The 27,415-nt window shown below is 38.2% G+C and overlaps 1 protein-coding gene across 4 annotated transcripts in view; it reads right to left on the bottom strand.

The window, feature by feature from the left end:
* The window catches only part of VTI1A (vesicle transport through interaction with t-SNAREs 1A), a 258,869-nt gene that overhangs the window by 70,955 nt on the left and 160,499 nt on the right, over positions 1 to 27,415 (bottom strand). The gene's annotated exons all lie outside the window — the stretch shown is intronic.

Below are 27,415 nucleotides of genomic sequence, written 5' to 3'. Positions count from 1 at the left end.
TTCCTCACTCAGGATGTACACGGGACATTGGGCAAGTCGTTTTTGCCCAGAATGGATTTTTCCCACTTCTCTAAAGCCTGCTTTTCTCCCACAGCTCTTTAGCATTTATGGCAGAAATTTAAAAGCTGAGTGATTTTAATTACTCCTATGGAAAAATCCTATAGGATTCAGCAACCAGGGTAGGGATGGGTTGGATTTTTACCTAGGATGACAGAAAGGATTTCTGCAATGGAAAGTTAGAGAATGATTCAAAGGTGAAAGTTTTTAGCAGAAAGAATACTCACTTTCACTAAATTTGAATAGAGTTGTGAGAAAAAGCTTCTGAGTCCTGCTCACTTCTGTGGATTTTCCTTCTCAAATTCACTATTTCTTTTTAACAGAGAACACTTCTCCCAGTACCATCATCTAGAAGCTTTATTTTTCTCATGTTTCATAAATACCTTCTTATAATCTCCCTTTTCTCTTTTAATATCAAAGTAATGTAATACCCAGTTATTTTAGAAACTTTGCCAGCACATGGCATGATGCTAGTGCCTGTAAAATGAGAGCCAACTTAATTATATTTTACCTCAGGATAGTTATCAAGGGAACACTGTCTGATTCAGAAGAAAGAAAACATGCTTTCTTCATGCATTAGAATGTTATCAGCTTATGATACCTAAATAAACTTTACTGGGATGAAAAAGTTTACTATACACTCATAAAATGGACCCATTGCTGAAGCTCCTAATGTTTGTTTAACAGCTGATGGGCAAGCATACGAAAAGGAAATTATGTGGTTGAAATGGAGTTTCATAGTTTATAGACAAATTTTAGATAAACATTCAAAGCATACTCTGGGTTTTGCACATGAAAATGTACCAACTATCCATTCTCCATATCAAACCCATGCAGGATAACATCACCACATTTAAACCACATTAATACTAATAATCTGCTACTTCAGCTCTGTTCTCAGTAACAATGGGACAGATAATTTTTATCTTCAGTTTACCAAAGCTGCAGAGATCATTAGCAGTGGTAGCAGATCTCCTAGAGTGGTGGAAGTTAGCTTTCCAAGTGGAAATGTAAAATTATGACTGGGAGACAGTAAGGGTCAGAAAGGCTGTGTATTTCTGAAGGGTGACTTTCATGACACTGGCATACAGTCCACATCAAAGTCAGCCCAACAAAGTTCATTTGATAATTTCAAAAAATGTAAGTTGAGAATCTGAAGCGTTTTAAACCTCGTGGAAGTGCAGGCCAGCAAAGAAAAGCTTCCTCCCACAGCTCTGCTGTAATATCCAGCTTGAGCTTCTAAGTCCATGACCAAAGCAAAGTCATTTGCTGCGCTTTCCTAAACAGAAATTCAGGTGGGAACAGACAAGTCCATTCACAAACCACAGCAGGTCTGAAGCAAGGCTGCAAACACTACAAGTGGATGTGCTAATCACCATCTCACAGGCTTCCACCATCCTTTCCCTACCCTCCTCACTTTAAAGAGCTTTTTCATAATTTATTGTCTGGAAGGCAAAATAGTTAATGCTAATGTATTCAGGAATAGTATGCAGGAGGTTCCTGGGTTCAACAATCCATTTCTTGCCTTATTTGACATAAGCATTTTGTCTGTTTAATAATACCAAAAAAATCCACATTTTAAATCTCAGGAAGAAGATATTTGTTTTAATTAGGAAGCTGTTGATTAATTTAACCCCGTGTAAAGCACCATATTTAGCTAACATTAAACTGAAAAAATACCTAAAGTAATTAACATGGCATCTTTTGAGAACTTTCTTCTAAAAGCTTTTAAGAATTTGTTTTCATTGTTTTCTGCCACGACAACAGAAATGCATACTTTCTTCATCAAACAAATAGAATATCAGAGCAGTTACCTTGCATGTGAGAAGTGTTTCTAACTCCTTTCTGGGATGCATCAAAATCTGCTTGCATTACTCTTTAGAGAACCTGATGTGGATCAACACACAGCACAGCTCCCGAGGAGTTGAGAAGTTCACTGTACCTAAGCTTGTTTGTTTATAAACCTGGCAGGGCATTTTAAATTGCATCCTCACCTCATGCACTTGTCATTTCATTTTGGGAAATCAAATTTTTTCCAACCATGAATTACATAAATTTCATGAAAGATTTTTGAGACTGTTAGCTGACTAGTTGCTAAACAAAGAATCCCTCTGGTTTCTTAAGAGTACTTAATGATGTGCAATGGCTAAGAAATATATGCATCAATAAAACTTTTTAATTGTCATTATGTTAGTGACTGTATCTCTTGAGGATGCAACTATGAACAGCACCATTGTTTTCATATGTACAAGAAGCTGTATTTCAGCTGGCTGCTATATACAACCAACTAAACCCAAGGTCCATCACTTTTACTCTGAATACTTCCTTACTTCCCAAAGAGACAGTTAAGCAAACAGAACCATTCATAGAGCAAGAATACTGGAATTCAGCCTCTAAATCAGCCTGCTAACCAATTAAACTGTGCTTACTTAAGAAATGGTTAGAAAACAATTCCAAGTTATAGCATAAATAGATTAAAAATTTCACAGCCAGCCAGAAATCTTGGACTGCTTCAGCAGTCAGGGAAAGTTGAATGCCAGTTTTGCTCTAGTTTTTAAGGACAGCTTTTGGCTATGTTATGGATGTATTACATAAAAAATGGAGCACTTCCCACGATCCCTAAATAAAGCTTTATTAGTTGTAGCAGAAGTTCTTCATATAACAAGATCTTTAGTCTTGCAGAAATTAGAAGCACTGCACCTTCAGCTTTGAATTCATTACTTATTATTTGTTGCCTAAAAGAAAGTCAAATTTCATTGGAAGGACAAATGCAGGATATGCTTTTAATGTGAAAACAACAACAACAACAAACCAAAAAACAAAAAACCAAAAAAACCCCACTTTCTTGTACTTATTTAGAATAAAACCTAACAGAAAATGTCTTTGAGATCAGGTCAGTTCTGGAAACAGCTTGGCACTAGTGTAGCAGTAAGAAAAGGTGAGAGGAATGTGAACCAAACTACAGGTGGTAAGAGAAAAACCACTTAATGCTAAACATGTTAAATGGGTCCACAAAGGCCTTTGAGAACCATGTACTGCAGAATTAAGGGGCCTCAACCTTTCCCATTGAGATGTCTCAAATTTCACTACTGGAAGGACTTGCCATTACATAACAAGCCCAGACCCCAGTATCACTGCACATGATGCTGAGTACCTGTCATGCTCTAGGCTTCACCAGAGAAACAATAGCATTGGAAACCTATACCAGGGGGAGCCTTAAGCTTTTCAGCTATCACCAGTTACAAGACCTGAAGTGGTTCTTCAGTTTCCTTTCCAGGCCAGTAACATTCCCCAAAGGCTTCTGGCATTGCATAGGAAAGGGTGTGAGGGCCTTTCTGGGCAGTGTTCACTGCGAGCAGGGACAGCAGGACACCTGCAGATCCTGGAATGGGGGCACCGGGGAGACGAACAACCCACCTGGGAACAAATCAGTTCATTGACTTCAAAGATGAAGGAAGATTCCAAGCATTTTCATGCATGGTGAAAGTCTTCAGAGAGAAAAGAGAGCTGTGACAAAGAATACATGCATACGTATGTGGCTAGATATACATGCATCCGTTCTGGGGAAGTCTCAAAAACAACAAACAACTTAGGAAAGTTGCAACATTTAGGACCTAGAGATCACTACCCAGTCTCAAAGCATCTCATGGACAATAAACATCTATCATCAAACTGTCAGCTCAGAAACACTGTGCGTTATGTGGTTGCGGGTCACCAAGTCAGCAGTTCCATAGGAACAGATGAGGAACTTGCATCAATCTGCCTTCCCAGTATTAAAATATTGCAGTAACAGGCTAGTTTTCTTTGCAGGTATCATACAGCTGAAAACAAAGCCACATCCTTCAAAGTTACCTCCAGCCTTGTGTGAAGGATAGTTTGCTGCATGAGAAGCACATCAGAAACTGTTCTGGAGTCACTATTCAACCTAATGATCCTTTGAAACATCAAGTTATGCCAAAGGGAACGAAGGTTTTGTAACAGAGAGATTCAAGGCTGATGGTCTGTACAAAGGTCAACAATACAGAAGCCTTGCCAGGGAATGAAATACTTTCCCATCTTCCTTCCATCCCTCCTCATCATCAGCCTTTTGTATGGGTAGCTTACCACTGTGCCTTTTTACATAAATAAAATTACAAAGTTAAATCAAAACAGGATGGTAGCAGGAATCTGTGGAATCCTTGTAAACACAGTATGACAGCTCACATTTTATGACATAAACTAATTAAAACATGCTTATTCTGTCTCCAGAAGTGCATCTGAACTCAGTGAAATAAATTTTTTTCATGAATTTCAACAGGGAGAGAATGGGAAACAATTTATCACACGGCCAACCTAGAGAAACTTCGAAAACTGTTGAGAAACCAGCAGTTTTGTTCACTCATGAGAAACCTCTACAAGTCAGCAATAGAAGATCTGACAAAAGTGTGAAAAGTCAGAGACTAAAGACATGCTGCATTTTCACAGGAAAGCTGACCCACCCAGCCACATGAGATCATTCAAGAAAAGCCCATCAAAACGGAACAGGCCATTCTAAATCTTCTAATTTAGAAGATTTTTGTGACTAGGATGCAATTATTCCTCAACTCTTGCTTCTGTACACTAGATCCCAGCAAAGAGCTTCCCAAGGGAACATCACTTTAAGGATCCAAAACAAGATCTTTTTTATACATGGCTAACTAAAAGCATGCAAGATCTGAAAATCATCATTATAATTTTTAATTAGTCCTGTTTTTCAAAAATCTGATTTGTATCTCATATCATATTTAGGCAATAATTTGTTGGCCACAGATGTTCCTCCAAAACTGGAAGCATAAGATATTTTTATTAGGGATTTTTTTAATAAGGAAGGGGAAGACTAATCTTTAAAACACAGTCAAGTAAGAAAAAAATTATAAAAGTGTATATTTAATAAAGGATATATATGTACTGCTATTATCAGGCAAGGTTGTAATTTTTTGTTGTTTCCTAATGCCATAGCCATCTGGCAAAGATCCAAATTTTGTACAAAATCTGTTTCAGTTTCTTCCTATGGTTTAAATGTAAGGCAAAAGGTCAAAACACAGCCTGAAATATTTAAAGTGGTCAATGACAGTCATACTGTCAATGAATTATCTCAAGTTTACTGTTAAATATGGATAGCCTTTGAGGTAACCTCCAGTATATGTCACAGTTTTCTAATGAGTTATTAAGTTATTAAGCTATGAAATATTTCTGAATTTTAAGCAAGACTAAGGAGTAAAACCAAGTAAAACAAATTAAAAGGATAATAATTATGCAACATCTTGAGACGTACCAGTCACACTATGCATATATAAAAAAATACATTAATAAACTGAACATATTAATAAAAAGCTAAGACTGGCCCTTCAAGACCTCAACACTAATTGGAAAGGATTTAGACAGCACATCTTGAATAACTTCCATTAACAGTTTTGGTAAGTCACTGTTCAACTATCTAAAACTGGAATAATTTAAACTGCACAGTTCATCTACTGTATTATCATTTGTGAAAGATAAGTGAAACATCATTAGACAGTTTGAGTAATGAAGCAATTGTCTAATTGCCCCGACTTGAATCTTATTTCTGATGAACTTAAATGATTAACCATGAACTGGTTTCTACATTTGAAGCCCCACAGTTCAATTAAAGGCCAATGATTATCATCATCCCTGAGATAATTTACTTTGAACTCTGAAGAATTCTTTCAAAGAGGGAGACACTTAAGCAGATTTTATTTTTAACAAAGAGGCAAGCTTCAGACCCAAGAGGCAGCTGTTATGCCACTGTACCTAGAAGGGTAAGAAGCCCATGCAACCCCTCAGCAACTTTGTGGTCTGCTGTGGTACCATCCTGCAGAACAAAGAGATTATTGCAGCAGCAACAATGACCAGCCCTCCCATCTGGCAGCCAACAAGTTGCTCCTGGGTCTTTCAGATAATAATCACTTATCCAAAGCGTGAGCTCATACACGCACACCGAGAGCCCACGCACCAGGAAGCCGGACTGCCATTAGAGAAGGACTCCATGCAGGCAGAATTCCTGCTGAGCTGGGAGACAGAGTCCTGGCCCACACCCTGACAGGCATGCCCAGCGCTGTCTCACATTGGGACTTACCCAAATACGTCAGGAATGGGCCCAAGCCTGGTTACAATTACCTTGAAGGCTGTGACATCCCCTCATTTAACTGATCCCAGGCTGTAATTCATGGTCTAGATGAATTTCTGTATTCTCCAAAATATCACACTCTCAAATACAATTTTGGAAATGAATATCAGCCAGGTTCAGCTGCTTGCTTGCTTCTTTAGCTACCAGAACTTAACACACCCATACGAAATATCCAGACCACGAGATCACAAAGCTGGAACATCTGAGTCACACAGTTTTTCTGATAAACTTCTGAATGCTAATTTCAAAGGTGTGATGCCTTCTTCTTTATAAAAACCTGGTAAGAAACAAGAGAGTCAGAAGGACTGTGAGTATCTGAGAACATTTCATGGTTTCAGAAGGTGCAGGTAAGGACAACACTGTCACAGGTTCATGGACAGAGACAGGACAGTGTGTTTCCCAGTGAGCATCTGGTAGAAAGGAAGTTCCCACAGGTGGGAGAGTTTGGGTGGTAGAGAACAGCACCTTGTAGTGAGGGCATTGCACAGGGCCAGAAGTTTTGCCATGGGGCATATTCATACCTTTTTTTGTTGTTGATAAGCAGCAGTTCTGTCACACTAATAGCAGAATTCTCCCTTGATTTAATGAAATCTACATTAAGGTGCAGTATCACAATTCAGCACTTGCCTTTAACCCCACTGCAATACAACATGTATTACAAATCTGCTACAGGAATCACTTCATCCAACATAGATATGCAGAAGTCTCAAGGGTGGAAAGTGGCAGCTGTTCAACACATTCACTCATAGAAACGTTATTCACCATCAGTATTTGTTTTGCTATTGTTACACAGTTATGCTCGCAGTGAAAGTGCCTGAAATATTTGTTTTCTTTTCAGAAACTATCCCATAATAGCATTTTTTTCTTGCAAATAATGCTTTCTGAACTGCAGATTAATGAGTAAAACAAGTGGTTAAAGATATCTTTTAAATATCATTCCTTTCTCATTTTATGGCTCAAGAGCCATGTGTCTCTCTTTAACATTGTGATTTGCAATGTAATACTCCATGAGCTTCCATATCTGCCTTGTATAATAGTTTCAAATAAAATTTGGCTCTCTGTATATCTTAACCTTGGGAACAGGACTGTTAAAATCCTAGAGGCCAAATACCAATATCCCTATAGGATTCTCATGCACATCTGCATTTCTGGAAAGATGATATTTTTAAGGGAAAAGCTTTCAATTAAACATTCCTCCAGAAACCAGAGTTTTGCCCAGATCTTTCCTGTTGCTCACTTGGTAATGGACACACCACAGGGTAAAATTTGCCATACAACAATTTCATCAGGTAGGGGACCTAAGAATACATATTCGTAATAAGTTTTATTTTTGTTTAATTCCCCTTTAGATTTCTGGGGGTACAGCTGCCCTGAAAGTTTGTGTTACAGCAAGAGGACTGGAGGAACTCTCTCATATCCCCACTCCAGACTGGACCTCGCCCTGTCATTTGCAAGCAGAGAATTGCAAGCAACCCACTTGAACTGTGAATGAAGCTACAAATGCCAGAATTTGGTCAGTCTTTTATGTTTTTGCTTTCACCCATAGTACCTAAGGCACTGGGATGCAGACACTGAAGAATCAGATATAAGTGTGTTCCTATTTTAACCTCTTGTTTATAGTTCATTACCCAAAGTTTCTTGAAAGCTGCACTTTTGAGAAGGAAATTTCTCCATTTTGGTTTTGGCTAGGTGATCATCTGCTTGCCTGAGGGGTTTACTTGTGGTGTTTTGTATTCGAGGAAATGCAGTTCAGCTATGTGAATGACCAAAACGTTAAACACACTTATTTCCCTTATATATGGTATGGGTTTTTTTTCAGTTGGTTTTTTAAAGCTGGAATGACAGAGGGTTAACAGCTAAAATCCAGAATGAAAACTGAGAATTCTTACCAAGAATAAGGGACTGTGCTTGTCTTGGAGAGAAAATGTTCTGGTTTCAACATGACACACGAGCCCAAGCAAACTGAGCACTGACCACATGCAGTAGATTTTTTTGTTTGTGTTTTTGCTGAACTAAGAAAGGATGCACCCAAGGGAGAGATTAACAAACTGAGGCTACTCAGTTCACAATGTTTGTTGTCCAAGTCACAGAGCAACAAAGAAAAAAATGCCACAAAGCCCAAATATCCTAAAAACCTTATTGATTTTAACTTATTTCATGCTTCTAAAGTCTTGAAAAAGATAAGCTGTGAGGCTGAAAAACCAGGAATACTGAAAGTACAGCTGCAGATGTCTGTGCCTATTACCAAACCATCCCCAGAATTTATTTTTTTTCTTCTTTTTGTAAAAAAACTAGGAAGAGCATTACCTTAGAAAAGTAAATAGTCTCAAATTTGACATGTTCAGTTTCCTTACCTTACCAGGTTCACAGAAACTATATTTTTGAAAAGACCCTAAATGAGTGTTTAGGGTTTATTTTTTTGCCCCCAAGATCAAGATTACTGTCTGTGGTTTTGTGATGTCAGTAATTATCACAATAAATCATTCTGCTCCAGAGAGATGTTATGCCACCACATATTACTGAGTCCTACACTGGACATAAAAAACCAACAAAACCAAAACCAACTGAAGGGTGGGATTTCCAAAAGCATCCAGCACTGGCCGAATTCTACACCCATAGAAGTCAGAGGTAATTTAAAGCAAACATAAAACAAACACAAACAACCAGAACACTGGTTTGTACCATATCATAATGATGCAGTATTAGGCTGAAAAAAAGCCCCAAGCAATCAATGTTCCAGTGCTGGCATTCACTTATAAAAGTCATTTGGCATGAGATACCAGTGGGAGATAAGCAGGTACTGATCACTGGGGGCAGACTGCACAGCTCCAGGGGTCACCTCCCCAGCAGTATTGAGGACAGCATTGGTTTTGCTCTCCTAGTGTGAGAGCACTCTGCAGAGACCACAAAATAACTGAAATGTTCTTGTGACATGAAACTGAGGCCTGAAATATTTAAATATTTAGAGTGTCTCCCTGGAGTATTTAAGCCTTCTGATTGCACGTATTGAAGATGGCTGAAGCAGCATGTGCCAGAATTAGGAAAAATTACTTCTGTCTCATTCTAATGTGTGAGCAGAAGGAAAGTTCACATGAAAGACCTGTGGCATCACACATAACACTGTGTAGTCCCACAAGGTCATCACTACATCTCCTCCATAATCCCAATATATTCAAGAAAAAGATTGCTACAGAAATCTGCAAAACCTAGTTCTGAACACTGTGTTACACCTAGAAGAATGCTTCACTAGAAACAGTTGCTTTCAGACCTCTGCAAAGCACATGGGCCTTTTTACTTGAGTAATGCTTGAGAACTGTAAAAAAAAGTCTTCTATGCAAAAGCTGGAGTCCAGTCCAACTCTGTTTGCAATTCTCCTAGGCATGGGGATTAAATGAAATGCAGATCTGTAAATTCAAGATCATTACAATGCCACAGAGTCTAAGGCACTCAAATCACCTTCAGATGTTGCTGCTGTTAAAATTAACAATAACAGGAGCACAGTTGCTAATGTTAGGACAGCAGACTCAGAAGGCCAGTCTATGAAAAAGATTTGCCACTACAACAGTGTAACTATTCTGGCTTGATTTTCTACTGGAGTTGCAATTTACCAGCTGGAAAAAAAAGCTTTTATTGTTGGAGGCTATACCCTCCCCAAGCAAAATAGAATATACTGGCCAAAGCTTTTTTTTTTCCTGGTACAACCATGTCTACACTAGGGCTTTTGCCAATGCACACATACAGCCAAAAATCACACCTCCAACTGACATTACTATACTGGCAAGTGTTTCTAGCACTGGCCTTAAAGCAGTTATTTGTTCAATCACTGCTTTCCACATTCATCCCTTACCCTAAAAATACTTTTATTTTTTTTCAGGTAAAAAGCTGGGAAAAAAACAATCTTGGATCTTATTCATCTGTTTCTTATATAAGGAAAGGATCTTTCTTTTGCCTTCACAGAAGTTGAATTCCTCCTTCCCTTACAAAGGCAGAATAAACATGGGGGGGCTGGTGGGGGAGAGCAAGAATCTTTAACCCCACAGCAGAACAAACAAACAAAAGTTCAGGTCAGCCCTTGCTCATCTTGCAAGAGGGACAGAGAGACAGAGAAAGAACAGAATTCTCAATCCTAATGACTGCTTGTTGCCATTCTCTACATACCAAAGTGAATGCAGTCCCTCAGTGCTATTTCTGTTTCCTATTGCTGCATCTGCTAAAGCAGATTCTTCCACAAGCAAAAAGTCAAACAATCATCACCCAAAGCTCACACAGAAAGCAATACTTTAAAGGGGGCATAATTAGTACAAAACCAGGGGCTGAGGGGAGAGAAGAAGGAGAAAAGAAATGTCTTTTCAGAAAACCTCACACTACTCTCCACAAGAAGAGGATTTTCCTGTGACTTGTCTTGGTCTGAAATTATAAAAACAACTAAGTATTTCCAAGCACATTTGTTTCCAATAGTTGCAATATTTTTTTGCAAAAAAAATTATCTAAACAATGGCTTTAAACATTGTATGGGAAAATAGAGCCTAAAGTGTTTCATTTTACTTCTAAGGCAGCAGTATAATATTTTCTTAATATCTTTTACCTCTCCAAGCCATTTCCTGTGGTTTGTCCTAAAATTTACCCTTGTCAGCCTAAATGGAAGTGTCAACTATGCGTGAAGAGTCAACTCGCTCTTGGACTGAAAACAATTGTACCCTTTTAAAATGCCATGACTGCAGCATCACTAGAGAAGGCAAAACCAGTGTGTTTTTACAGACAGACTTGTTTCTCCTTCTTCATGTTGGTATTTTTCCCAAGCTAAGGGTCAGAGAAGTCGATTTGGAAAACGCCACATTATTTCTGCTTGTGCTGCTTCTGTTCTGCCCATGTTCAAACAGTTAAGTAGAGACTTGAAGATGTACAGCAGATTTGGCTTGATACTAAATTAAATAAAATTTTCCTTTGGAAGCTGTATAGCAGAGCCCGTAGAAAGTAGTTGTAACTGTACCTGGAATACTCTAAGTTTTAGGGAAATTTCCATGTCATATACTGGTTTAACGCACTACTGGCACACGTAACATGCAGAACTCAGGTGCAGATACAGATTCCAAGGTGTTGAAACATCCACACTCAGGGTTTTGGTTTGAGCTCCTCCACAGTAAAAGATTTCTTTACTGCTGAGCACGCAATGATACTTTACAAGTAGTGAGCTCTGCTATAACTCTTTACAGGTCAGAAAAACCTGAACCTTCCATTGTGCAAGTAACCCAAGATCACCAAAGGAAAGCGAGCCCCACGGCCAGCCCATCTGACGCAAAGAGAGTGACATCCGGACGTGTTTAGAGTATCAACACCTCTAGCCCAGCTCCGTGCTGCCAGCAGCTTTTTCCTGTTTGGATTCAAATGTAAAGACACCTGGGATCAAACGCAAAAGGTCTCTTTCGATTTCATCCGCGGTGACGTCAGGTGAAGGCGGCCTGACAGCACTCCGAGGAGTTGGCCCCAGTTACTTGGGGCTGCTCGGGTTCCCCTTCCCTCAGCCCTGGGTTTCTCTCAAGTACTCGCTGCCCGCTGCACTGAACTGCACACAGAAGAACAATATGCAATAAACAGACATCATTAGAGAAATGATGAAAATGAGAAATGAATAATTTCTGTTATTTTTCTTATTACAGAAAAGTTGAAAACTTTCACAATATCTTGAAACGCTGCTCAGAAATTACCTCTTCAGCTTGGCATCCATTCCTCTTTAGGAACAAAACAACCCCAGCAATTACAGGAAAAAGCCAAACTGACATAACTAAACCAAGAAAGCCTTTTATCTATTCATCTCACAAGGTTTTTGTTTGGTTGTTTTTTTTTTAAACTACTTCTTAGGGGCTTGAAAAAAAAGCATTAGGTGCTCTTTGCATGCTGAACATTTCTGACCTTGTTCAACTACTTCAATATATTTCTTACTAATACTTGCTGTATTAATGGACTCAGCCCAAGAACTAGTAATGTTGAGCTTTTTAATTGCTTTACACAATTAAATGCTAATGTTTCACTCATTAATAAGAACATTAAATATCATTCTTTGGAGCACAATGTAAGCAACATATTGAAAACAAAAGCTTCACCAGGTTCCTACCTTTCACTTTTTATAAGTAGTTCAGAAAAAGAAGCCTAAAAATAAATAGCATTTACTGTCAGTGGAGAAAGTGCTGCAGTAAAGAGCAGCAAACAACTGGGAGACACAATTATAACCTCCACCCCTTACAGCCTTCACAGAGCCTTTGCTGTTGCTGTCTGTGTAAGCAGAGCAGAGCTGTCTGCTTCAGGGTTAGAGTTTTCTTGGAAATGTTTACTATAATGAGAGAATTTTCTGTTCTTTTTCTTTTAATCACAACACTGTCCAGTTTTGAGACCTGAATTGATGCAAAAAAAAAACAAAACAAAAAAACCCCAAAAAAACCCCAGATGACATTTCAAGGAATTTAATAATCAGATGCCTCATTGCACAGCCTGAGAGTGTGTTTCACATTATATTAAAATTATTGACATCCAGTCATGTTATGGCAAAAAGAGCTGACACCATGCTTGGTTACAGCTGTTGCCACAACAGTAGTTATTTGGCAAATGATGTGAAAGAGGACAAAGTGCTATTGTGAGTTTACACCAAGCTTTTACACACTCTGTCTCCAGTTCATAAAGAGGAAGGACAAAAAGAAATGCCGCCTTTTTTCGGAGCAATCACATTGTGATTCTAAGTGAATATGTTTGTCAAAAGACGTCAAAACCATCTCCAAATGACAGGCTATGAAAGCCACAGAAGGGGATGGAGAGGGAGCCCAAGACTCCTGCAAGAAATGCAACTCAAACTTTGGGCAAATAAGATAGGGGAAGCCAGAAAAAAGAAGGACAAAGAGATCTTGGAAAGCAAACTTGCTCTATCTCCTACCAGGAACAGCAGCTCTCAACTGCAACTTTGTGGAAAGTATCATGAATGGGTCACACTCTGAAGAAGGGGACTTATGCTCCCAAAGGAGTGTCTGTCATGGGTTGTCTGCTCTTGAAATTCAGGTGAAATTCATGAGCATGCTGAGGACATGCCTCCATGTCTACTTTCTTTGTGAGTCCATCCACATTAGAGAGAAAAGAAATGTATATTTGCCTAAAACACTTGCATCTCATGTTTTTTTTTCCCTCCATCACGGAGCTGGAGAGCCTGCCTTACCACAGAAATGGTTTCCCAATAAAATAATCAACAACAGTGTTGGAACTCTGTTCCTTGAAAGGAGGTTTGTCTCTGTGCCCCAGTGAGCCAGCAGGGAAAATCAGCTGCTACACATTAAGGAAAAAGTAATACATTTAAAACAAAACAAAAAACAAAAGGAAAGGAAAAATAATTTTCATCCAGTATTTAATTGCAAAAACATGGTGGAAGAGAAAGACGACAAGAGAAACTCCAGGCCTTCTTGCATTTAAATCAGCCGTTTTGCACTTAAAACAGAAATGCTTCAGTCCTGGTTGTTGCAGAGATGTGTCTGCAATCTTTTAAATTAATTTACTGACCCTGATGTTTTTCCCCCAATACAATGTCACCCTAAACCCCTCCTCCCATCCAGTCGAGCTCTAAACATGACCTAAGAATTCATTTTGATGTCCATGACATTGAGACCGATTTTTTATATTGATCCAAAATGAAAAATTCAGATGAGAGAAAACAGCCAAACAGTTGACCTATGTGAGTATTGACTGTTGTCTACATGAAAACGTTGGCTCTTTCCAGAAAACTTGAACCACCACGTAGCATTGAAGATGCAAAAGCCATTTCCTCTTGTAAGAACAAGGTATCACATGTTTGCTTTTGCCAAAGGCTGATTTTAACAGTAGCCCCTGGAACACAAGGTGTATAAACTTACTATGTGACAAACAATGTATAAAAAAGCAGGACTAAATAATTTTTTAAATTTCTTGTAACACTAGTTACTAGCATACCAGATGCATGTAGTATAATTGTAGCAGTTGTTTACTTTTAAAATATGGGAAGACACTAGAAAATATTTTTTAAATAATTTTTTCTTTCCTTCTTTATTCTCCACTTATTATTTAAATATGCTTCTGCAGTGAGGAATCGCTCTACACACACATGAAAACTGCAAAGTGAAATTGCAGTTCAGTGCAATATAAATATAAACAGAAAGTGACTGATCTCATTTCACTGAGCAAGAGGGTTGAAGGCCAGAAAAGAAATAAATTGCTTAAGGGGTGGGATGTTAAGCAAATATTTATACAATTTTCCAGTTTTTATCAAACATAAAATATAATCTAATAATCATCTAAGGAATGTTTTGAGAACATTTTCCCTTAAGTATTACTCAACATTTAGACATGGATGATCAAAAAGTCGAGACCCACTCCCACCAAGCATACAACAGTATTTATCTCAAGCTCTCTCTACTAGGAAAGATTATAAGGATTAAATTTCAAGCTTGTGCAATTGTCTTTAGACAAACACAACAATATGCAATAAACTAGTATTCCCCAGATGATTTTATGAGAAAAAAAAAATAGTGCTAATGACAATTAAGACTGAAAGAAAAGAAGAGCCAAATAAGTAACAATGTGGGACAAAGAGGCCCCCTTGAAAGATGCATTAGCATGGAAGCCATCAAATCAGGGGGTGGTGGCTTTCCATGTGGGAAGACATTCTTTGGGGCCACTTCTTGGCTTCCTCCTCACAGAACAGTTCATTCCTTTAAATGATGATACATATTCTCAGGGTTTGGATCAAAGAAAGCAGGGTACAGTGGGTCTCAAACTGAAGTCAGTCTCAGAACTCAATAGTTTAGGGCCAAGTTTAAAAGCCCTCCCAAACAACTTATATTATCCAGCTCAGTCACAATAATATTTTCCTATTTAACCTGTATTTAATTGGGTCAGTGGAGCAAGAGAACAAAACAGAAACTGTACTGTAAGCTAGTCTCTGCATTATAAAACAGTTTTTTTCTGGTTTATTGAGCACCTGCTCCTCCTCCCAGACTCAGAGAACAAGCACTTGGGCACAGAGTTTTCAACTGATTTCAAAGAACAGAATTGTAAGCATACAAAAATTGATGCCTGAAAAAAGTGCATGGGTTCATTAAACATTCCCTGCTCCACCTGTGTTGTCCATTTACAGTGAGCATCTCTGAGATGAGATTCCTTTTTCATTAGCTGACTGCTAAGGATCTCAAGCACTTCTAATAATGTTTGTGTGGTTTCTTCCAAAAACTGGCATCCATCAGTAAGATTCTCTTACTCCTTCTGGTAGAGCTTTTCTAATTATTCAACTATTCAAAGATGGCCATGAAAATATGATCAACCAAGTGCACCAGCACAAGAGATGTTCTATAAAGAACAGTCTTCATGAAAATTATGCTCTACAGCATCATTACAGACATCACATTCAGACCTCATTCTACTCCAGTTTTTAACATGTGCCTTTTACACAAACTGTCTAAGAAGCTTTCTTCTAACTTAACAGCTAAGACCACCATCATTTCAAATGCTATTTCAACAAAATGCAACTAAAATCCGTGTTTTTATTTTCTTTTTAACCAGGAGTTGTGCAGTAAAACACTGGCATTTCAAAGGCTCACTAGTATGTTTTTGGTCATTAAGTTACTACACCAGATAGCATTTTTATGTATTCCCAGAGTATCTCTGTGGCTTTACCCATCTGTTCTGTAACAAACTATGTTTCTTTTTTTTCCTCCACAGGTGAGAGGTGATGGTGACAAAGGTAATTTTAGCCAGAAGAAGTGACTGTCTACCTTCATCCCTGAGCCTACCTGTCTCCTCCATACCTCCTTTGACAAACCAACAGCAATGCTGTGATACTAAGTCATAAAACATTGCATTTGTTAGGATCTGCTTCTGCTTTGAGGAACCCTAAAGTACTTAACAGAAGTTTGTAAAGTCCTGATAGATTGCAGGTTGACAGCAGCCAAAAATAATACATCACAGTCCACAGCAAATTATAGGAACACAATTTATGACAGAAGCACTAAGGAGAGATTGAGAAGGAAGAAGTTGCCTGGGCTAGCACATCAAATTTAATATTACTGCTACACTCTCACCATATACACACACACACACACACACACACACACACACACACACACACAGAGTTCATCATTATGTCTCAGGGATGTGTTAATCCTATTTGTTAAACCAACCCAAACACTGTTTTCTGTCTGCAACAAACCAAAAATTTCACCCAACATAAGATGAGCTTGTCACCTGTAGCCCTCAAATTGATATCTGAAGAAGACAACAAAGAATTGATACCTCCTCCTTCTCCTAGCTATGTTCAATAGCTGAGGAGATGAGGTATGTACTTGCCAATGGACTATTATGGGAAATCAGATACTCCACACCCCTCTAGTCTAAATTCTTCCCATGCTTCTCTTTCACTCCTTTTAAATCCATGACTCCATGGATTTAAGCCATGACTCCAAATCAGGATGGGCACCACTACCAGTCAGTCTATCATTCACAAACTCTCATCAGGTCATATGAGGACCATGCACAGATTAATTAAGAGCATTTGCTCTTGGAATGCTTTGCTGTGATATGGAACATTATCCTCGTTTTAGAGATACACAGAAACAGATGTGTTCACAGTTACCCAAGATATACCCAGGACAAAGCTAAGAATCAAATATCAGTAGCCAAGTTTCTGATTGTTTTTACTGGATTGGGATGGCAAAAAAAAATCTCAAGCTCTTTATAAGATCAGAAATAAGTTAGTTACACAATATCTCAAAATCAAAAGGCAATACATCATGAAGCCTTATGGAAACATGCCAATGCTTAATGGCATGAAATACCTATGAAAAGACTACTTACATGAAATACCTATGAAAAGACTATTAAAGGAAGACTAATAGCTTATAGCTGAGTCTTTTGTATTATTTTAAATATTTTAACTATGAAAATAGTGTATATTTTGAAATATATATAACAGCTCATAAAATGAGATATTTTCTTCTCTTTGCTCATGCACTTGAAAATACTTTATCTCTAAAATTCATGCCAATACAAAAAAGTCCCAGTAAAAAAGTCTTCTTTCTACATACCTCAAGATTAAGAAAACCCCCAATAATATAATTAGCTTGCCTTTGAAATAGATTTAAAGACTTTGAAAGCTATTTCTTCATGTCTCTAGGAGTAGATGAGAAGCGAACACATTTCTGCACACAGACTTTATTAGTGGGTATACCCCTAGTGCCTCTGATTCCATCTGCTTTATGTAGGACAGAAATCAAAATGAACAGAAACCAAGCTGTGGTGTGAAGCTCAAAACTCCTCCAGCCATGAGGACCTGCCAACTCACTCTCAGCCATACAAATTCCGCAAGTCCTTTCCCCTCCCTGTCTGCCACCACTGCCAGCCAGGCCTTCACGTGGTGATAAATCCAATTCTATTTCCTCATAAAACACAATGAGAAGTGAGACTGAGTCCTCCAGTAATGATTTCAAATTCTGGGCATCTTAAGCACAAGTTGGTAAGTAAAACACTAAAATTAACATTACTGTTTTAATATGGGGCTGTGTGATCTTTTGCCTCCTTACAAATGTGCCAGCAAGCAAGATTCTACTTGTAAATTAATTTTTAATGTATTTTGGTGATTATTTTTTGGCGTTTATGAGGGATACTTTGGGGAAACTGAAATATCGACCGATTTCCTTTGTTTCTAGCACAAATACACCCATTCACCTCTGTCCCTTGAATAAGATTGGGCTTTGCAATTACTGTCTGTTTAATTCTGCTTAAGCATTGCTGATAATAAAATTAAATTAAATCAACTGTAAGAGAAAGCAACTTCTTGTCTCCAAAGTTTTGAAATGACTGAACCATCTCATATTTAATAATTCAGACTCAGTCCTTTAAATTTTGTCCAGGAAAATAAGATGTTCTTTATATTTCAAAGATGTCTTCACAAAAGTCTGCAGTACTGGATTTTCTGACGCAGAGTGATTATAAAACCCCCTTTTGTTCTCATAACTTCATGATGTATATCTATAACTCTTTCTTGTTTGTGAAGATAAGACCGGCCTTGTCTCTCTAAATGCCTTTTCAAAGGAAGATTCACAGTTGTTTGACTTTTGATCTGTGTGGCAACTAGCTCGACCACCTGCACTGGGTTTGAGCAGTTACTGAGCTTGCTTTGTACCAGCTTATGAACACAGCAAGCCTTTGACACCAGAACAAGCTGATGTGTGAATACACCAATTTACAATGTAAATACAGGGTCCAACAATATGGGCATCTTTAATGACCAAATGTGTAAAGTGCATATATTGTTTACTGATTATATCATTAAATAAAACAGATGGCTCATATTCTCCATCCACCTACAGTGGATTAAAACACAATGGTGTAATAGTCTGGTAAACTGGTAATGTGAAACATTGCTTTGTACTGGTGTAGTAGCATAAATAGCTGTTCACAAATGAGCTACAAAGCTCCACTGCCACTAAGAGTAATTAGCTCAAGGCAGTACTGAAAGAATGCTACCTTCACAATCAACACGTGTGTGCCATTCACGCTGAAAACTGCATCTGAAAAATACAGCGGTGACAGAAAGTAGCAAGGAAGTTTCCTGGCATGGATAAAGAAGACCATATGCTTCCCAACATCCAGGCAAGATTGGACACACTTAGAATCATGTTTCTCAAACAATTCCCTATTTAAACGCATTATTTGCGGCCATGATAAGCATGTCAGAGAAACAACAGTGGGTGTTTTTTTTTTCACTTGCACAAGAATTTTTATCAGGAGGAAAGTGGGGAGTGGGTGCAAAAATAATTTTAAGATGCAACTTTTTCTTCAAGAAGAAAAATTAGTGTTGCAATCTTAAACTATCAGTAGACCTATAAAATAAGTAAAAGAAAATATGAAGACTTTGCTCTAACTCACAGTTGTTACAAAAACCTTCTGGGTTACACTTTGATTAATATAGCAAATTCCAAGCTAAACAAGAGTTCTAAGGTAATAAATGCTAATGCTACACAGTGAGATCCTGCACAAACTATTTTAGAGCTTCACAAATGTTGCAGAGAACATAAATATCACTATTTATAGCAAAACAGTTTTTCTCTGTCATTCTCATTTTCTCAATTTCCACACTGACTTTTCTCTGCCTTCTTGATTAGATTCAACTCAGAGAACCATAGAATGGCTTGGGTTGGATCTTCCATATTAGTTAAAGAGCCAGTCAGAATCAGGAAATTTTCCTCCTTTCTATCACCAAGTCAACTGAACAATCTCTCACCGTAATGCCACGCTTTCTCATTCATGACTTTTTTATTCTTCTGAGAGCTGTTCAGCAGGTCAGTGACATATGAACATTTCTTCTGCAGAGTTTTAAAGGTCCAATACAACATATTATATGCTACCAGGGATATAAATTCTTCCTCAGTTTTGGTATTGTCCCATAGCAGCAGTAATTTATCTATAACAAAGTGAGTGATACCCCAAAGTCATAATTTATGGCCTTCTTTGTAAAACTACAATAATAACAGCAACAGCAACTACAAAACACCACCCTCCCTACCCCAGCCAAGGTTTGCTCAAAATTAAAGAGTTCCTTGTTCAACATTAGGGCTACAGATGAGCAAACTACTCACACAACTATGACTTACAGGTTCAGGTCCTGGGTTTTGAGGTAGAACATTATTGACTGACTTGAACACAAATTGTACTCAGCTGAGCTTTCCTTTTCCCAGTTGTTGGTCAGTAAATCTCTTATTTGCCAGAAGTCTGACCTACTACTGCGAACTAGACTGAAAATGATCTAGTCTAAAGTTATTAGCTGAAAGATTAGCTAATAAGGACAAGATCCTGATATCACAGCAGTTTTATACCAGTTGGATCACTTCATTGTTTTCTTAAAGATAAAGCTCTTAGTGTGCAACCAGAATCATGCTGGAAAGCCAAATTAACTTTACTTTTATTAAAAGTCAACAATTTCAATCAAGTGTGGCAAGAAAAGTGCCAAGTGCCACAGAAATCATACTCAGAAGTCACAAAGGAGCTTTTTTACCTGATAGAAGACAAGGCAAATCAATTTGCATTCCTCCACTTGTTTTCAAATACTACCTCTGTCCAAAATACTGGTATGTCTATGGACAAGGGTGGGAGAAATGAGTTAAAATCATGTTTGTTTGACACAGTTACTCTCTTTTTCTTCAATTGTTTGGTAAGTGCTACAAAAAAAGTTAAATCTCAGTCTTTTGTAATTTTGTCTTGCAAATGTTGCTTTCAGTCAGCATAGTATACAGTCTATTTTGGTCCAGATATGCAACTTTATGAGAATGATTTAATTTTGGTGTCTCTATTTGCAAAGCTCCAGGACATGTACACATGAAGCTACTGTTTGGAAAGGCTGAGCTTCCAGGATTTGCCAATTAGAACAAAATCCAACTCTTCTATTTTTACATTCCTGTATCCCATCAAAAGGCTTGGCTTGATGAAAACTAGAAACTGTAATTTAATTCTGTACACTCTTATTTATGTTCTCTAATTCCTGAAAAGTTGAGCAGAAATTTCTTTCCACAGCACAAGTCATCAGAAATCGCCTCACATGCACCAGCACATAAAACAACTCTGTCTACACAGGAAAAAGGATTTGGGCAAAACATTAAGGAAAACTTGGAAATATCTGACTGAAGAGACGGGGAATGTTGATCAGTGGAGAATAGGCAAAACAAATATCTGTCAGGATTAAAACAGGTCAGTCAATCCTGCCTTAACACAAAGGGATGAACTTTTCTGAAATAATTTCCAAGGTGGTTCTATTTCCTTTGGTAAGTATATGGATTAAAACAAAGTGACCCAGTGGCAAGATATCATGGATACCTTGTGTTCAGAAAATGTTACATTCAGGAATTTATGGCTTAAACACTCTGCAGTAAATGGCATGTGCAAAATTCAACCTATATTGTTCTTTCACAGTTATAGTGTGAGTAGCGTCAAGAACATGATCCCTAATCAACTACTGGCCTTAAAGAGTTTGACTTAATTGATTTCTGAAAAGTTGTCTCCAATTATGTCAGCAATTACCAATGCCAGCTTTCGCTAACAGTTTCTCTTCTTCACATGAACAACCATACCATATCCAAACATGTGTTCACTACCTTCACTATTGCTGAATATCACATCAGAGAGAACTCATCCTACTGGAACCTCCTTCCTGCAGAACTACTGCAGGAAAGCCCTGCACTGCTTATGCAGAGGTCAGACACGGTTTCTCAAGGAGGGATGTTGTGGGATACCTGCTGTGGTTCAGACAGGACAATGCTGGCTGTGAAATGCCTTTTGTTTCACTCATGACACTGTGAACCTTTTTAGGCTCTAGCTGCTTAATGGTCGTCAACATTTCCAGGGCAGAAAACAACCACGAGGGGTTACACAATACTTAACCTACCACGATGCTTTACATTGTTGGTATATGCAGTCTAGGACTAGCTAGGATAACTATCCACTGGGATCCTGCTTTCCTGCAGAAACACAACTGTGTGTTAATGTTCTTTCCAGCTGTTCAGCTGGACATGAGTAGACAGAAGGGGAGCAAATGAGATAGCAATTCCAGATGATAGAAAAGAGGGAATGGAGGGGACAGAACAAAGACCATTGTACACTTCAAAAAGGGATGGAAAAAGAGAATTAGAAATGTGGTCTGAAGAATGCTGAGAACCCTGCTCATAATGGACATAGTGTAGGCAGCCTGACGTGTGGATGAGGCTTTCCAACAATCTGAAAAATAAAACAATGCTACCATATAAATGCTCTTACCTCACCGAATGAGGGACATCCCCTTCTGAAGCTGCCTGGGCACAAGGAGATTAAAACACTGACTTATTTTATCCTGTGCATTTAAGTTACTAGATGTGAAGATCAATCGTGATGTTCCTTTTTTCTTCCAGGTTTGAAGAAAACTTAACTCTGTATCACTTAGGTTGTTAGAGATGAAGGTTTGCAAAGGCTACGGTGGCATTAAACTAATCCCAGCTACATGCCTGCAATGTTGAAATTGGTCCCTTTTTAAGGCATTCAGTGCCTGTGGCCTGGAACTCTCCATGTACACTGATGGCTGGTGGTTAAATAGCAGCTCAAAAGACTTCTGCACCCTCCATGGTGCATGAGCTGAACAGTATTTCTAACACTGAGTGAAAGTAGGGCAAGATTTTTCAAAAGTATTGTGGAAACAGCAGAAACAACACTGTCTCAGAAAGATAAGTAAGATTTAGAAAATGGTTTTCATTGATTATTAAAAATAAGAAATGCATCTTACATGCATCAGATTACATCATACATAAACTAAGGACAGGGAACCCATATTGTCCCATACTATTTTAAAATATTTGCTGTTCAGACCTAGAGGTACATTTCCTGTTTTTTGGTTGGACTCCTAACGATGAAGAATGCTCACCCTTGGGAATTTTGTTGACGACACATTTATGTTTTCCAGATGTTTTGTCCATCACTTCAACAAAGAAACAAGGTTTCTTTTCAAAGTCAGAGACAAAGCAAGGAACAACTAGGTACTAATTAATGCCAAAGTTTAATCTGGAATAACAAGCAGTATGTTCTTCATCCAAGGACTAGATTGTGATTAACATCACCACAAAGCTTATCAATTTCCTTCTGAGAAGATTCAACACCTCATAACTGATAAAGGTTAGCTGCATAACAAAACACAAATGTACAATAACATAAGAATCAAGTAACTATATTAAATGCTTAAAAGTCAGGAAAATTATAAAAAAAGCTATATTGACAGTAACAAGCACTAGAATACACTATGCATATTTTACAGCTTCCAGTTAACAGCAGAAATATTAAGGACATGATTTGCAAGGAGCACAATAAAACCTGTGTTGCCCCAAGAGATGACCCAGAATCATTCTGCCACCTACTCTCCCCCTTATTCAGTCTCCCTCAAGTTAAGGGATTTGCTCCTCTGATTTAAGTTAACCATATGCTTAAATATGCTCCTGAATCAAGGTCTAAATTACTGAAGTAAACAGCTGCAGCTGTAAATATTCAACATGGAGTAGACATTTTGCTTGAGGATTTACCGTTTCAATCATTTTTTCAGTGTAGAAATACATCTTGAAGTAAAAATAGAAATATATGTACAAAAAAGCTGCTGAAACAATTCCTACTCAAACTTCTTTTGGCTTGAGACCAAACATCCTGGAAAGAGGAACTCCTTTATTAGCATGAAAACAAAGCAAATGTAGCTGTATGTTAAACTCCACTCTGGATTGGTGATACAAAGACCTGCCTTCAGAAAACTGCAGAGACTCAACAGTCATGGCCAAGTATGACTGAAACAGGCTTTAGCTCAGAAGAAAATCAGTTTTTTGTCACGGACTTTTGGGGATGGAAACAGAGACTGGTAGGGAAATAGGGAAAAAGGCAGAGCAAACACTCACTCTTTGTTTGGGTTTGTGTCCAAAGGGACATGACTGTCCCCACTGCTGTTCCTAACATATGGAAATGTGGGCTTTGTAGCCAACCAAGGAGGCAGAACAGACGTTCTTAAATTTGTACATCTCTACGAGCCAGAGGAAGCAATAAAGAAGTCCTGTGCATACACTGCTGAATGGCCAGGTCAGTGGGTGGAGGCAGAGCACCCCATGCCCTGCTTCAAGAACTGCCCTACACCGAGTGTCCCCTCAGCCCAATGACCACAACATCACCACTGCTGAAGTTGTATGAGAACTGCTAGAAAAAACTGCAATCCAGGCCCAAACAGTGAAGGCCAATTCTGAAAATCACTTCTGCTTAGGACCAGAGGCAATGGACACAAGTTGGATGCTGGGAAATTTCAGTGAGGTACCTGGAGGATTTGCTTATCTCAGCTGCTACTGGAACAGATTGCTCAGACAGACATTGGTATCTCCAGCCTTATATGTGTTTGAAAAGTGACTGGAGTCTGAGCAACCTACTCTAATGAGACTTGCTTTGAACAGGAGGTTGGACCAGATGATCTCCAGGGGTCCCTTCCAACCTAAATTTTCCCACAATTCTGTGAAATATTGAAGAAAACCTGCAAGGTCTGACAAAGTAGAACAAACTTTGACTAGCAGTGATGCAAGAAGCAGGGATCCCAGAATTTTCCTGGAAAGACTGAAAAAGCTTCACCAGAACTCTCATTCCACTTCTGACTGCAGTCATATTGGTCATGCAGCTGTTGGTAAGCCACATAATTTATTACCTGAGAGATGAACTGAACCCTTACTGCCCCATTTCTATCACACAGAGGTAGTGTCTCTGTCCTGTTGGGAATCAAATTTTAAAAGTCTCTTTTATAAATGCAGATGTGTTCATAAGCTTCTCAAAACATTATTGACAACAATTCAGAACACTGAAATCTGAAGATTAAAAGAGTATTTTTAACACAAAAATTTCCTGGTGAACCAGAGAGTATAAGAAGTTGTTCTGGAGTGTAGCAGCCATTCTTCTAAAATATTTTCCTGCAATTCGAAGGGGGTAGATAGAACTTATCTGCTAATTGAAAAAAGATTCAGATCTACTGAAATTTTTATCTGGTTACTTTTAGGTTTGTTTGTTTCCCACTGGGCTGTGTGTGGCTTGGAGACTTTCCAAATTCTTTTCTTATAAGCTTTTCTAGGCTATTGGCTTAGGATATGGGCAAAACCCTGAAGATATTCCAGAACACATTCTTTTCTACTTCTTTCTAGCATACTATGCACTCCCCAGTTCACACTGGGGTACAGGCCAAGGGATAGAGACCTGAGACAACCCATTCCAGTGCCTCACAGACAAAAACTGCACACTTCATCTAAATCCAAAAATTAATTCCCACTCTAAGTTAATTTTCTGAACCCCCATGTCCCATCACTGCACTCACAATAAAGAATTTCTTCCTAATATCTAATTTAAACATACTCTCTTTCAGTTTGAAGCCATTCCCCCTGATCCTAGTAATGCCATGCCGTAAGAGGAATGTATTAACTTAGTAGAACCTAAGTAGTTTCTACAGAAAAAAAAAGGTCATGGAGGTATAGGTCGTTTGTATGTGAGAATACTTAAAAACACTTATTACAAAAATACTTTTACCCACATACTCAAAATATTGTGAGACAACAAATACCAATACATAAGGCTGGGTACCTTACTGCTGGAGCAGCAAACTGGGATAGGAAGACCTGTCCCTATTATGCCACTGATTTCCTTAGTGAGCCATGGCCACCTACAAAACCTGTCTCTGCTTTTATTCCCCATCTCCAAAACATTTTATGCACAAACACATGGCCAGGGAATTTAGGTCATACAAAGGCAGTAATTTTGCCCTCTAGCTATCTAAATACATGATCTCTTAATATATTCAGCCAGATTCAAAAGAGATGCTGCTTTACCTTTCCCAGACAGTAAAATCAGAAAGAGTTAGGTATTAATTTGAAGCACAGAGTTGTTAGCATGGCATATGACTTCAAGCATATCAGCAAATATATATTGTGGGAACAGCCACTACATTGAGCAATGTTCAATTTATCATTACCTTTTCTGTATAATATTGATGTGGAGATGGTCCTCCAGCGTTTTATTTTATTGGTTCCAGTAATTATGCAAAATATTGTGTGGTGTGTACTGAAGTATGTAGAAATTAGGAAACAACTGCCAATCTGTGCTAATTCTATTTCTTCCAGTTGTATTTGTCTAATACATGCTGATTTCTGGGGTCTGTATTTCATGATTATTCTTGTAACTAAACAAATTGGGATGATGCTGAGGCTGGGATAATGCTAGACCCTTCTACCCAACAGTCACAAACAAATTAAATTCACTGTAGGTCTATCAATTATGAGGTTTTAAACAACATCCTGAGAATTGTCTACTGAAAGCTGCTTCTATGCTGGCATTGCTTTTGGCACGTTTACCTGACCTGAGCTTAAATGCTAAACTGCCTTTCTTCTAGATGGGTGACTCAGCTCAGCATTTTTGTTGAACAACAAGGAAATCCAGTGCTGTTCTGACACACAGAAACATGCCATCATGGTGTTCAACTACATAATCCCTTTGTCTGAAAAGAAGAGCCCAAGTCTATCTCAGAAAGATCATATTTTTCATTTGGCTTATGGAACACTTATAAACTAGGACTCCTAACTGTGATTCCCAAACACAAAACAAAGTCAAAGGTTACAGCATATGTTTTTGTTTCAGCTTCTCCAAATTACTTGCAAATGTATTCAAACACAGTACGAGGAGATACTTTATTTTATTGAAAATAACAGACTACAGGGTGCTGCAAAAAAGGCTGGGGTACCTCAAGCATAAACATGGAAAGAATACATTGGTTTAGAAACCCATAAATCCTTATTTGAATCTGCCAACCTGAAAGTCAAGTAAAGCCCGAAAAAACTATTTTTCCTAAATGCTATGTCTGATTAAGCCATACTATTAAATGACAGCTGAACTTTAACATTAATATGATATTATTTAAATAACTGCATGATTTTTTTTACACTAAAATGATGAATGATTTTTGGACAGCTCAATTGACATAAAGCAAGAAACCCCTTTAATGAGATTTGACAAAATGGAGACATATGCAGAATATTCGTTACAGCTCATGTCGCAGAGCCCTTCCGGGGGAGACTTGGGTTTGGTCGGTGTCTTTTCCTTCATTTTTTTTTATAGTTTATTTTGATTGTCTACAGCCACTGAACCATCCCTTTCAATTGCCACTTCCTTCCTCCATGGATTTTGAATTTAGCTTGTGTCATTTACATATTACTCTTAATCAGAGAATTTTATATGTTTCATTTTGGAGTTGGAATTGTAAGAAATCTGTGGAATGAAGGCATCAGGTTCAGTCACTCTAGCCTTTGTCAATTAGGTACACAAGGAACTAACAAAGGTATTTTTCTGAGGAGACTTATGGAGAAATAAAGCTTGTGCTAAAGAACAGCTTATAAAATTCCAGTTTTCACATTTCCTAAGCCAAGTGACAAATCAACAACTCTGCTAAAATTTTCTCCCCTTTTTTCCCTTTTTTTTTTAATAAGCAAAGTGCATTAAGCAAACACACAACATAAAAGCCTGTGGCAAGGGTAATTTCAGACTGAACTCTTCAGAGGATGCACTAAACTCCTTTAAAACTGTGCTTTCTTAGCACCCAGCACTGCTTATTAGAGGGATGCTTTT

This window comes from Camarhynchus parvulus, chromosome 6 (genome assembly GCF_901933205.1).
Source record: "Camarhynchus parvulus chromosome 6, STF_HiC, whole genome shotgun sequence".
NCBI lineage: Eukaryota > Metazoa > Chordata > Aves > Passeriformes > Thraupidae > Camarhynchus > Camarhynchus parvulus.
This window is presented reverse-complemented; position numbering and strand designations above follow the sequence as displayed.